The sequence below is a fragment of the Neltuma alba genome, unplaced genomic scaffold (assembly GCF_004799145.2).
Source record: "Neltuma alba isolate B1F8T4 unplaced genomic scaffold, ASM479914v2 tig00011781_pilon, whole genome shotgun sequence".
In the NCBI taxonomy this organism is placed as follows: Eukaryota; Viridiplantae; Streptophyta; class Magnoliopsida; order Fabales; family Fabaceae; genus Neltuma; species Neltuma alba.
In genome coordinates, this window is record NW_021636404.1 from 377943 (window position 1) to 393051 (window position 15109).

The following is a 15109-nucleotide window of genomic DNA, read 5'->3' on the forward strand; positions in this document are numbered from 1 at the left end:
CTCATTTCGACATGCAGACATCAGTGCTTTTCCAACCATATTCTTCTTTACTTTATTAATTCAAATATATCAGATTCTCACAAACTAAGTTTAGAATTTCAGCTGCTTGCACATGTTGCAGCTTCATCTTATATATTTTCTTGATTCCTGCACCATTGGTAAATCAAATAGAATTAAAATATTGAGGGCATCCAATTTAAGTTCTGGGGCAACTTTTTGGTATACTTACATACATACCTAACAAATTATAGATGCTGGAGATGGGCCAATGGAATAGACCTAGGCCTGTTGACATGGATTTTAATGAATAAATTGAAAAACGTAACTTTACATTGTATAAACTATGTTCTATAATAATAGTCATATAATATTACTTAATTTCATCTTCTAAAGTGAGAAAGAATTTTGTACCTTGACCAGCTTGGTTGCTCTCGCCTTCTTGCCGAATATCTACGTAGAAATGCCCAGTGGTTGTGGTTGATGGTATTTTGACATCTTCCACCCAAATGTGATCAAAGAAATGGAACACATAAGCTTCTTCGAATAATATTGCAATAAATAACTAGAAAGTACAAATAAATTACATAAATAGTATCAATTAATTGCCGCCGCCACCTAATAAATTGAGGGATTGCTTTGTATGAAACATAAAGTCAGAAATAACAGTTGCAAAAGAATAATAATAAAGTCAGAGATAATATTTTCCAATAAATTAAGGGTCAATTGCATAAATTGTATTTTTGGAATTTTGCCAACATTATTTTTGGAAATACTTCATAAACGTTTCACCAAATTTTCAAAGAGCCTTAGTAGATGAATACCAGTGCCAGTTAAAATAACTTCATCTTCACCATCTTTATCCTCATCGTCATAATTAAAATAAGCAAACAACATAAAAAAAATTGTGGGGAAAAACAGAGAGTAGTAGAAAGTAATAATATACAGTTATGCACTAACAGTGATACGGCCATTAGGAAAAACAGAGAGTAGTAGAAAGTAATAATATACGGAAGTTGACTTATGTCCAGAGAATTAGGAAGATAGCGTGCAATATTCTGAATTGTTGGATTCTTGTATCTATCAGTAGCAAAAAAGCAGCACCTTGCATTTTTGGAGCAAATCCAAGGCAATACCTATTTATGCACCAACATCATATAGTATGAGAAATGGAAAAAAGCCACATGTATAAACTGACGGGGGAAAATGAAAAGGGTAAAATGACATTTTTGTACTGAAAGTTTTCGTTGACCAATTTGTACTGAGGTGGATCTGTCATACTAAATATTATGTAACATAACATGCCACATCATCACAATCCTTACTGAAAAAAAAATAAAAGACCTTTCCCCTACATCACTATCATCAGTCCCATAAAAAAACTTCAAACCCAGATCAACAATTAACCAATATGAGAAGAAAAACGAATCTAGAAAAATGCAAATCTCTACCCTTCATCATCATCATCCGCATCCATGGAGAATTTTAGTTTAGAGCATTCCATGGCTTCTTCATCTTCTTTATAGATATTCGCGCCACTGCTCTTAGTTATTCTCACTATCCTCCTCGACAACTTACACCAACCTTCGTATCTTTGCTCTTAATTGCTTCAGGAGACTCAAGTCTCAACTAATTGGAGTACTTCAAAATGCCATTCATACGGAGACTCAAGCATGTCATAGAGAAAATTTAAGATCATCAAATAGACTCTGGCATAGCATTAGTGTCGGGCAACATTTCACATAGCAATGGCAGTTTTGATTGATTATGATATTTATGGGTATCTTCAGCTCTTCACAGTAGCTCTCCAAATACTCAAGCCCCTCTATGACCAACTTCATTAATTAAAATCAACAAAAAGATCACAACAGATTTTGAAATCCAAATTCAAAACCAATAGCAAACATGAATATAAACCCAGAAATAATAAAGAAAATATAAACACAGAACAAGAGGTTGAACAGTGAGGTATGAAGGTAAGCCCAGAAATATTCAGGTCTACATTTGTTTTTGGTTTCTTCCCAAAGAACGTGTGGTGGAGGAGCAAGAAGAAAGGGACAGGTTTGGTATTTCATTTTTATTATGTGGCGTACTATCCCATATGGTAGGACCGCCCCAAAACAAATTGGTAAACTAACAGTTGACCGTTTAACTCCGTTGAAATATGACGACATTCTACGATTTTGTCACTTCTGGAACCACATTACCTCAAAAAATATTTTTGGATACCCACAGTTCCTTCGTGAAAACTTTCGGGACTAAAATATACCTTAGCCCGAAAATGAAACACATATATTATTATGCTTGCGTATAAAATTATTTATCTAAAAGTAGTTATGTTACCTAATTCTCCAAGGCTCAAACAGCAGCGGAGGAACTGAGGCCCCACAGTGCGGTTTTCTGGTTTGAAGACTTGCAAAGGAGTGACAGAATAAAGATAACGTCCCATTTTTTTGTGGCCAGATAAAAAAGCCGAGTTAACAGGAATCTCCCAATCTTTTTGAGTTGGAATTTCAAGTGCCTTTTTATTTTTGTTGATCAAGCATGCTGCAATCGGGTTGAGTTCACTATGAGAAGCAGCCATTGCAAGTGGAGTATTGCCATAGTAAGCATCGCGTATCTCCAGATATTCTTCCGGAACTGATCTCACCAACTCCTCTACTATGCCCAGATGCCCAAACTTTGCAGCCACATGAAGAGGTGTTTCGCCCATTGAAGTTGCAAAATCTACGTTCAATACCTTAGGATGGCGATCAATGATTGCTTTCACAGTCGACCAGTTGTTTTCAGCTATGGCCTTGTGCAGAATACTCATCTCTAATTCTTCTGCCCCCGTTAACACTGTACGTAATCACCACTCAATTATATTTTGAGTAGGAGGGCAATAAGAGAATTGTTAGTAGCCTTACAAACAAAGAAGGGCCGTATTTTTTTGAGTAAATTAATTTTGTGGAGATGACTCTTCTGAGAGAGGTGGTGCCCTAATTACTAAAGGATTTTTCCACATATACCGCTAATGAAATATATAAGGCACTGACCTGGAGGAGAGGCCGGTGCATTATTATTGTAGGTATCATAGAGAATGTCCCATGCACGTTTGGCTTTAGAGACCCGTCTTATAAGAGCATGATTTTGAGGTCCACAAGAGATACGAATGACATGTACTGCGGTGGCATTCTTTCTTCTTCATTTGGCAAAATCTTTGACACGATGCCTCTCTGGTCTGGCACTACCACTGCTTGTCACTTTCCAAAGATCTCGAGATATTAGATAGCTCTTAACCCATTCGAACCAATCTTCACTGCTGTCTTCCGTGAGTGGCTCTGCAACTATGTCGTTAAAATTGCGCCTCCCTTCCATAGCTTAACTAACTAAAGCTGTCATGTTGCAGACGGCGAAAATTTGAGCCTCCTAATCAACACAAAATAATACTAATAATAGATAAAAGGGATTGTTTCTTGGAATATTTTCACACGATATGATTATGGTGGAATAATGCAGGTTGCAAAGTAAGGGCTAATTGTTGACCAACAAAGAAAATGGAAGCATTAATCATGCCTCTAATTTCCAAACGGACTTTCAAAATTCAAATTTTCAAATTAATTTTCGAAGCCTTAGGTAGCAAAATTCAGGCCTTTTTTATCAACTTACACACAACGCATAGTATGTTATATTCACGGATCATACTTATACTTATATAAATTCAGATTATTTTGGTCAATTAAAATTTCAAATAGAAATTTTTTATCAATTTTTCTTTGTAAAAATTAGATTGAGCAAAAAACTGTTCAGATTACAATTAAAAAAATAAGTTTAATTTGTTCAATTATCAAAATAGATATAAATTTTATTAAACAATAAAAAATGATAAAAGAATAAATTTAAATAATACAATAAATTTGAATTATTTTAATATGAAAAAGTGAAATTTAAATACCGAAATATATTTTAAAACCTTAATTAATACTGTCTCTGATTCTTAATATAAAACCTTATTTGATTTTTATTTTGATCCTAAATATAAGATCTCAATCTACTTTGTTTATATTTATGTATTTTTTTAAGACAATTATAACTAACTAAACTTTTTTTTTTATTTCCCTCAAATTAATTAACTAGTTTTTATAATTAGGATCCAAAGTAATATTAAACAGGAAAGAAATGTTAAGAATCTCGGGATGGAAACTAGGAAGAACAAAACGCACAATCAATTTTGGCAATCGAATAAGAGAACCCGAATCCTTACCGGTGAGGGTCATGGAGGGGAATCGACCAATAATACAAGATGCTTAGATATGCAGACGCGAAATCGAACACGCGACGATGGGACTGGTCAGAAGGCTTAGATTGATGGGTAAGTGGAGGACCCCAAACCAGTGGGTTGGGAACAGCAAAAGGGAACTAAGAAACCATCGGCTTCTCCGTCATTGTGCGCATCACTGGACTGACTGCTACTACATTACAAACGATATAGGGTCCCAGCACTGGACGGCGCCCAGGGTGAAGACACGACGGATGTGATAGTGAAGATCCGACGGACCGTCATAGTGGGGAGGCTGCAACGCTCTGCTTTCAACCGGAGGAGAGGAGAATGAGTGTGAGAGGCTTTCGAAACTGAGAGAACGAGAGACAATGAGGGAAAGAGGAAAAAAATTATTTGTGTGACACAACCATGACCCCTCAAGTCAGGACATCAAATTTATTAGATTTGAGCAGTTTATGTCTAATTTAAACAGTTAATATTTAAAATTTTTATTTAATTATTTTAAATAAAAAAATTTATTTTTTAAAAAATAATAATTAAGAACTATCTTTATTTTAAATTTTATATATATTAAAATAATTATTTTAGTGTATTGAATTAATGTTGGTTCGATCATGCTTTTGATGTTTAAAATTAAATACTTATAATCGTTTTTATCCCCCATAAAAGAAATCTTTCAGTGTTTTAAGAAAGTTCAAAATTTCCGCATTTTAAATATAAGAATTAATTTTTACTATAATTTTAATTTGTATTTTTAATTTACGTTACAAATTAAATCTTATATTTAGAATCAGAAGTAATATATATATATATATATATATATGAAGCTGATAAAGTGAGTGAATAATTTTTTTAACCTGATCAATTTTACTCGTGTTAAGAAAAAACTTTGTGGGATATGATAGAATCTGGTTGTGTTCTGCCAGTGGATATACTGTGTCTAATTAGAAAGGCTCTGATGGATACACCCGTGCTGCATGTTCTAAATATGGGCTGATATATGCCTATCTGACTTGGCTAAAAATAAAAGCAGTTGGTTTATTACACATTGAGATTCATAAGGAAAATTTTTATTCAATAGAAAATACATATTGCTATTAGTAGCAAGACATTTGAATTACACACACAGTTCATGGCCACTTATCTGCCTTCTTAAAGATGCTTTAAACATGAGCAGAAGTACTTCAACAAGAAGAGGAAATTGTCATAATATAAAAAGGGTTACTGGAATACCAGCAAGCATAGCAACAGAAAGAAGAGGTCATAAGTGTGATGGTTTACTCTGCAATATGATCATTATGGTTGCGGAAAAGGCAATCATCATGGTTGTAATGGACAAAAATAACGTAGAAAGACCTACCATGATTATTACATAATCACAAAGTGCCCTCCCATGATTTAAACTTAAACACAATACCCATATCTAAATCTCGTGCCTCTTTCTCCTCATCACTATAATCACCAATTCTTGCATATTGAGAAATTAAAATACACAATTCATCCAAAAACAAAAGCAAACTAAAAAAAAAAACTTAAACTGTATTAACTCATCCTTTAAAATATAGCAAGTTTTTAATATTATCCCGATTTAATATAAATACTATATTTAAAAACAAATTATCTACACTATAATAAATACTAGACAAACTAGTATATTTATGCTAAAAATTTAATAAGATTATTTATAAATAGAATTAAGAAAAAAAATTTTCTTTCTATCTTATAAATATATAGGTTGAGAGGAGAATGTGACAAAGGTTTTTTGAAAAATCACAAAAAACACAGTAAAAATTGGGAAATGACAAATCAGATATTTTGTTAAAAATTTGTTATTATTTGTCATTTAATTGTTGTTAAGATCTATACAAATCTTGTAACAAGTTCTGATTTGTATTTTCACAGTTTTCACAGTTTTTGTCGCAACCTTTCCAAAAATTTTCTAATTATTTCTGGAACATTTTTTATATTCACTTTACTTTTGGCCTTTTGAATGGTAGCCGGAAGCCCGGAAATGATGCTAGCTGACTTAAGATGTTGTGATTGTTGGGTCGGAGATTCAGGGGGTGTTTGGGAAACCCAAAACTATAGTTTCAGAAGCATTTTTCCGCAAAACGAAGTAATCTTATCCACATATTTACTTCGTAATCCGTAAAAGCATTTCTAAAACCATAGTTTGGTTTCTATCCAAATACCCTCTTAGAGCACGTGAATAGGCTTAAGAGGTGCGCAGCTTGCAATAAATCTTGTCTCCGCAATGTCAGAAGGTAGCTGCCTCTTTAATTACTATACCCCACTCTCCTACTGCTCCAAAATTAACGTTGTTTTCGAGTTGTTGATTTTTTTTCCCCTTTCTATGAATAGTAAAACGGAAACTTGGTTCGCAAACGAAGGCGAAGAATATTGATTCTATTTATGAGCTTTGTATTCCAAAGGATGTGTCAAATTTTATAAGTCTTAATTTAACAATTAATGTATTTTTTTCAGTTTCATCATGAGTTAAGATTGCAATTTTAACAATAAAATTTATTTTAAAGGGTACTGGACATTATAATTTATTTAAGTATAAAAATACACATGAAATTGTTTAAAAGATGACATCTGACATCACACAATTAACGTCTGTTAGTTTATCATTAGTAGGACTCATGAAATCAGTTTTAAATTATATTTTTAACAACAAAGTTTTATATTAAAGGTTATTGGTTACAATAAAATTTATTTGGATGCAAAAATATATATATAAATTTTCTAAATGAGGGGGAAAAAATAAAATTCATCAAGTCCACGAATATCCATTAACTTTATTATTTTGACTCTCACTAAATATGACATTTTCTTTTCATCAATTTTTGCTTTCAAGTCGATTTATCTTTTTTTCATTATAGTCAACAGCAACACACACTTTCTTTGTCATGTCATGTTCTCAGCTTCCAAGCCTTTTATATGTATTTACCTAAGATGTTGTTTTTTCCTTCTATGATACAAGGTTCATTGCTTGCACCAAATACTACCTTTGGTTTTTAATATAGGCATAATTGACTAATTTAAGAAGAATAAAAAAAATTAAATAAGTTAATTTAAAATATTATATTTATCATTTTTTTCAAATTTATTTACTTGGCTTATAAACTAATATATAATCTAATGATACATATAAATATTTTAGAGATGCCATATAATATATGTTATAATTAAGTAATTATTTTACTTTTTTATTTTTTTTAAAAATTAGTCCATTATACTAAGGAGAGGAGGAAGTAAGAATGAGTAGAGAGAAAATGTGATATTTGGTGAAATGTTTATGAGAGTTGATGAATTTTGTTATCATTTTTTTTAGAAAGTTCATATATATTTTAGCACTTAAATAAAGTAAATTTTGTTGTTAAAATGCATCCAAAAACTGACTTCGTGGACCCCCAAATAACAAACTAATGGACGTTAACAGTGTGGTAACTTAATGTATATTTTTGTACCCCAAATATATTTTATGGTACCCAATACCCCTTAGATAAACTTTGTTATTAAAATTGTATCTTAATCTTTTTATCATTAATTATTTATTCTCTCTCATTTCCCATATATTCTCTCAATATATATTTTTCTTTTTTTTCTCATTATTATATAGGTGTATTTGAAAACAAAGTGATTTATTTATTACTTTTAACTAATTTTAACTAATTTTTATTATGCACAAATTAATTATTTAAAATTTATATAAAAAAAAAGAAAGAGTAGAAAAATGAAAGGAAGAAAAAGAGAGAATCTAACCATTGTTCTTCAACCTTTTAAATGAGAGGCGGAAGTTAACTAAAGATACCAAAACATCAGCTTAATTGCAACTCCTAGCATCTCAGCTAGCACGCAGGAGGATATATGTAGACTCACTCGGGTTTTGAGTTTTGTTTCAAGATGGTTGTTGCAACAAAGCTAATTGGACATGAGTTTAGCTTAAAAAGTAAATTACAATCCACCTCAGAACCAACTAAAATATTAGACAAAATAATGTAAGAAAGCATAGAGCGAATATCTTGATAAGCCTTTTTTGACAATATATTTCATCCTTCAATAAACGAGGACTGTCTATCTTAATCGTCATAATAATACTCTCTCTTTTTCAAACTATAGTAAGTCTTTTTAGAAGCATTTTCGTTTCATTTTATTTGTCTTTCTACAAACAAGTATTTACTAATACTATTTTAATATATCCTTATTTACTTGAACAACTTTAATTTATTCCTTAACTAAGGGTTACACTTGGTAATGTAGTCAATAATTTCTATAGTTTTGTCAATTTTTTTCCTGATAAGTTGTATCGTAAGATTTTTTTTTTTTTGGTCTTTTTTATGTTTCTTTGGTTTTGGCTATAAGCTATTAGCTTGCGTACTATGATTCTTTTGGGCATAACTTAACTTTTAGAAGATTTATATTTTAAAAATGGGGAAGCATAAGGATTTTAATATACAATATTATATTTTATTTATTATAAACATTGATAAGTAGTATTTTTTTATGTCCTTGTAGCTCTCGAATTAGATTTTTAATAATGGAAAAAAAGGATGTTTTGATATAAATCAAATCATAATTTTAGAAATAATTTTTATGGTATATAAAATAGATATGTAAAAAATTTTATTTTGATTTATATAAAAAATATTTTTTCAAACTGCTTCTCCGAAAAATCAACACCCCGGGATGAATGATAAATGCTCAACTGTTTTCTCTCTTGCTTTCTCATTTGCTAATATTATTAAAATTTAGGGTATTTATTGACTTAAATCAGTACGCATAAGGTGACAATTATCTCGAAATGAAAGGGACACGTTATGCTCGCGAGAACGGCAGGATGAGATTACCAGAATATCTTGTTCCCCCATGGAATAATTTCACTACAGTTGTACACCTAACTCTGGCCCTCATGTGTCAGGTGGCCTCATAATAAAACGGCCGGTGACAGTGACCGCACAATTGTCAGTACACGGCCATGTGACTATCACCGTTCATCATGATCACTAATGACTACAAGGTATATGAGAATCAGTTTCGAGTCTCGCCAAGAGCATTTTAAATTTATCAAATCTGAATTTTCTATATCTTATTTAAACAATCCGGATTTAAAATATTTAATTATTTATTTTAAATAAAAATTATTTTTCAAAAAAATAGTTAAAAGATCATTATTATTTTAGATTCTATAAATATTATTTTGAATAAATAAAAATAAAAAAGAAATCAAATTTAAACTATCTAATGAAATATGAATGATTCAGATCTGATGAGCTTACGTGCTTATCAAAATGATGAGCATGATTTTTTATTTTAAATCTGAACCGTAACTTTTTACACAATTGAAATTTCTTCCTATCAGTGATGAAAAAAATGTTCGTGAATAAACTAGATTATTTAACTAGTTTAATTTAAGAGTGTTTGGATATTTCTTCAAACCATAGTTTGAAGAGAAAACCATGGTTTTGAGATAAAATTATCCAAACACCATTTTTTTTCTCAAAATTATTTTTAAATTTGAAACCATGGATTGAATAAAGAGTAACTAGACACCTTAATTTTTGTAAAATCACTTTTGATTTAAAAACCATGGTTTTCCATGAAGTGATTTTTTTTTGTTTTGTTTTTGAAGGTATAAAATCATGTTTTTGGATATAAAAATATGTACACATATCATTGCTACTTTGATCCTTAATATAAGAGTTAAATAACTAATTTGTCAATATTAAGAAAATTGGTTAAATTATTTATTTATAATAAATAGGTGTTGGATTCTCTTAAATACTTGTTAATGATATGCATTGAGACTACTATTTGATAGAACCTTTAATATGTGCAAATTATAATGAGAACTACTTTAAAAAATAGATAAACATGTGAGACAAAGTTGATTAGTATCTTATATTCAAAATCAAATTGAATATTCAATTAGCTCTCATACCAAGGACTGGAGGTCATATTTAGTAATTTGCACATGAAAGAAAGAAAAGAGATTCTGATAACAACCATCCAAATATTCTCATTTTATCAAAATCACTTTTTTCAAAATCTATTCTCAAAATTCATTCTCCAAAATCTATTTTTCAGAAGTTATTCTCCAAACCATGGTTTAGTTCTATCCAAAACCCCCATAAATGGATCCACTTTGCTTGGCGGGCCCATCTTTTGTCTGTCTTTAACTTTCCGTAAGGTCAATTAACAAAACTACATTAATTTATCAAGAAGAGTTGGTCGAGTTGGTAAAAAATCAGCTCATAATTCAAAAAGTTATGAGCTTGAATCCTACTACTGATGAGAAGATATTGTTGGTAGATGATTTATAAATACCTCTATAAGTGTTCTATGAGCTTGGAAGTATATCTTGACCCTGATAAGCCTTTGAAATCAAACTCACTTAAACTTCCCCGTGCCAAAAAACAATTATGTTATTTTAGTTAAAATTATTGGTCTGGTATGGCACTGTTTCTTAACCCAAATCAGCTTTACTTTTCGCGAGCTTTTAGCCATACTAGTTACCCTTCATAATTCCACTTTGGTCTTTCCTTTAATTACCTTCTCCTGTAACTCATAAAAATGGTGGGCTTGCAATTCCCGATTGTTCAAGCTACTGAGTTCCACTTATATATCTCACCACTTTGAATCTATTGGTTTTTCCAATGTCGTTGGGCCAAAGTTTGAATTGTGCAGACGAAGTCCGCGTATCAAACAATTAAATTGTTTCCTGTGGTTCCAACAGGGCAACTACAATCTGACAAACATATGTAGGGTTACCACCCCCCCCAAAAAAAAAACTAACCTCTTCAAGGATAATAAATAAAAAATATTATTGACCTGCATGCTAAAAAAATATCATTGCATTATAAGAGCCAGTTGAAAAATTTATTTGGATTTTAAGGATAGAATCCCATTACTTCATTAACTATCGGAGGTAGTAACAATTACCACAATGATATATCACAAAATATTTCTAATATAGTTTATAAAATTAAAAAAACCAAAATTTTATGCGAAGTTAATTGAAAAATGTTCATTTTCTTTATTCATTTGTTTTTGACCTATATTTAATTGTTGGAGACACTAGAATAAGAATAATAAACTAAAAAAGGCCGTTCGAACTGACCCGCCCGCAATTCTATTTTTTTTAATTTATAAATAGACAATATATAAATAATAAAAAATAGACAATGTATATAAATAATAAAAATCAAAGTTTACATCAGAATAACTAGAAATGAGAAATAGAAAAAAGTTCCTAATTAAATCACTATCAGAAGAACAAATATCATAATTTGAAAAGGAGTTGAGCATCATCAAAATTTCTTGTGAAATAGTGGAGGAAAATCCTGCATAGAAAGAGTGCAAATTGACGAACTTTGTCTTTGTGCAAAACAAGATGATGTTCCTGTCGCTTAAAATTAGTATGTGACAGAATCCAATAATTCACCACACGGAAACAGAAAGTATAGAAGCCCGTCGGCAATTCTAATTATTTACTCCCTTTGTCCTTTATTATAAGATCTAATTTTTTAAATAGGTTTGTCCCTTTTCATAACATTTTTTTGAGTTTGTCTGAACAGTTAATGCATTATTACTTATTTTACCCCTAGTTTAATACATTTAATACATTCTCTTTTTTATTTATTTCACTATTACTCTCTCATATCTACTCATTTATATATAAGGGTATATTTGAAAAAATTGTATTTGCTGCATATTAATTGCTTTTAACTAATTTTAATTGTTTTCTTAAACCACGCAATTTAGTTAAAAAGATCTACGGAGAAGTATATGATATGAAAAGATGAATAGAAGTGAGGCATTGTGTTTTTTTTTTTGGAGAAAAAAATCAAGATATCACAGCGAACCATCGTTATTATTTATTTATTTTTAGTTTGACCGGAAGGGAGAACTTCATTATATGAAAATCAAAATGCAGATACAAAACAATAATACAACAAAAGCTAACAGACGCCACAAAACTTAAAAAAGACAAGAGGTCGAAAGCCCAAATGTTGCGCCAGTGAACTACTGTTACAATTAATATCATGACTTAACTCCCTATATTTGTTATAACTGTTTACTTTCTGGTATATTAATAAATTATTTATGTTATTTAATTCTTGAAATATGGATATTTGTCAAGAGAGAGAGTAGTGTTTTAAATTATGAAATCTATTTTTAGATATAATTGGAGAATTTTTTTTTTCACATATAGTATGGGTAGGTGTTACCCGAGAAAACTCACATTTGTTCAGCTCGAAATGGTTAACGCTTCTACATATAGCATGGGTAGTTGTAACCTGCTCATCCTTCATGCTGAGTATCGAACAGGAGTCCCACCTTACCCAGGCTTACCAATGAACACCCTACACATAACACCAAATTAAAGTGACAATTATTTTGAAATCAAATTGACACATTATATCTCGTGTGAAGATGAGGATGAAAATACCTTCTCATAGAAAAGGTCCCGGCTTCCCCTGGAATAATTTCTCTACACTTGTATTGTACTACCTCATACTTAATATAAAAATTTATTTAAATTTTATTTTGATCCTAAATATAAGACTTTAATCTACTTTGTTTCTCATATTTATCTATTTTTTTCAAGGTAATCCTTATAACAATAATAGTTATAGTCAATACACTGATTAGCAAGATATTTTTAAAAAAAAACAACACCCATTTATTACAAATAACTAACTTAACTAGTTTTTTTAATATATTCAAATAGTCAACTAGTTTTTATATTAAGAGTCAGAGGTAGTAATTAAAATAACCAAAATTTATTGTTGACCTTTAATTTAAATCCCTCAGCCATGATACCAAAAGTTACTCTCTAAAAGAATAATATGATCCTTATTATAAGCTATTAAATGCGATAGCAATTTTGGCCCCAAGAAAAAAAAAAACGCGATGGCAATCCCTCGACCGAAGAAAAAATAAGCTATTAAATGCGATAGCAATTTTGGCCCCAAGGAAAAAAAAACGCGATGGCAATCCCTCGACCGAAGAAAAAAAGCTTGTGAATAAACTGGACTATTCATCTAATTTAAATTTATGGTTAATATAATTTTTGGTCATTTTAGTTTAGTTTCTTCCGATTTCAAACACATGGTTTTAGTCTGTGAAATTTAATCTTAAAATGTTAATTCCTAAAGTGTAACGGTGTTAAAATAAGTTGAACTGCCGTAAATGTTATTAAAATGATATACACACCTCCAGCATAGGCTAAAAGTATAAGCAGTTGGCTTATTACACGATTAAGATTCAAAAGGAGGAAAATTTTTATTCAATAGGAAATCATACATACAGGGTAAGATGTGAATTAATTACCTGCATAGTTCATGGCTACTCTTTCACCTTCTTCTTGAAGATGCATGGACCATAAGTGGAAGAAAACACTTCAACAAGAAAAGGGAACGGTAATGATATAAAGAGGGTTACTAGAACACCAGCAAGGACAGTAACAAGAAGAATAACCCGTAAACATGATGAGTTATATTGCAACATGATCATTATGGTTGCTAAAAGGGCAATCATCGTAGTTGCAATAGACATAAACAGTGTAGAAAGACCTATCATCAATTTTGTAGGTAAGGAGTAAAAGAAATTTTCGTCTACGTAGCATGATGTGAGGATTCCTAAAAATCCTGTGAGTATAGAAGTAGTGAAAGCAAATAAGAAAAGTGCATCTGAAATCAAGAAAACTTTAAAATAACATTTTCTCCATAAACATTACATACCTTGAAGTCTGATTGTTTCCTCTAGGAACCGTAATGGCTGCGGCAAACATGATGGTAGCAATTAGAACTCCAACAACTAAGCAAGAAGACACTCTTTTTTTCATCCATTTCTTTCCTTCAACTCTCAGCTATATTTCTTTGTGGTTTTCTTTGGAAAAAAAATCTAGAGGCTTCAGCTCTTTCTCGTTTTAACTAGACTATCTCCAAGATCCACCACACTCTCTACAGCCTATATTTACAAAAAAAAAAAAAAAAAAATTTTATATACACTTGTGATTCATTTGACATGTTTACAGAACATGTGTGTACATGTTAATATGATTAATTTTCATTTATTAATCTCTCCAAGATGCTCAGAAAATCACTAAACTTGAGTTCTAACCTTGAACCATTGCCATTCTATTTGCATCTACAGTGTGGTACCGGGGATGCCGTTAAGGTAGGAAGCAGTAGCCAAGAAGGCTGCCACATGCAGCAAGGCATTTTCTTTCTCATCAACTAGTGTTGATACTACATTCTTAAAGTGAAAACCACGGAGGAGGTTGAAAATCTCAGCTTTACGATATTCAACAGTCTCAAAGAAAATGCCCAAGTCTGGGTGACCAAAGTGACTACACTGATTAATTCCGGCTCTGCCTTCGTCACTTGCAATCAGTGCTTCTGCAATCACACCCTTCTTTACTTGATTCAGAAATATCAGATTCTGACAAACTAGGTTTAGAAATTCAGCTGCCTTTGCACGCTGCAGTGTCATCTTACATATTTCCTTCGTTCCTGGATCATTGGTAACTCAAATAGAACTTTATGTTAGTCAAGTTTAATTAATCATGAGGACTAAATTATTAAAGGCATCCAATTTAAGTTTTGGGGAACTATTTGGCACACATACTAGATTAAGAATAATAAACTAAAAAAGGCCGTTCGAACTTCCAAGGGACGCCACAAAACGAAAAACAGACAAGAGCCCAAACGCTTTTTTTTTTTTTTGACCAGCGACAAGAGCCCAAACGTTGCGCCAGTGAACTACGGTTGATTTAACCACTGTTACAATTATTATCATGACCTAACTACCTATGATAGTTCTTAACCACTGTCGAGC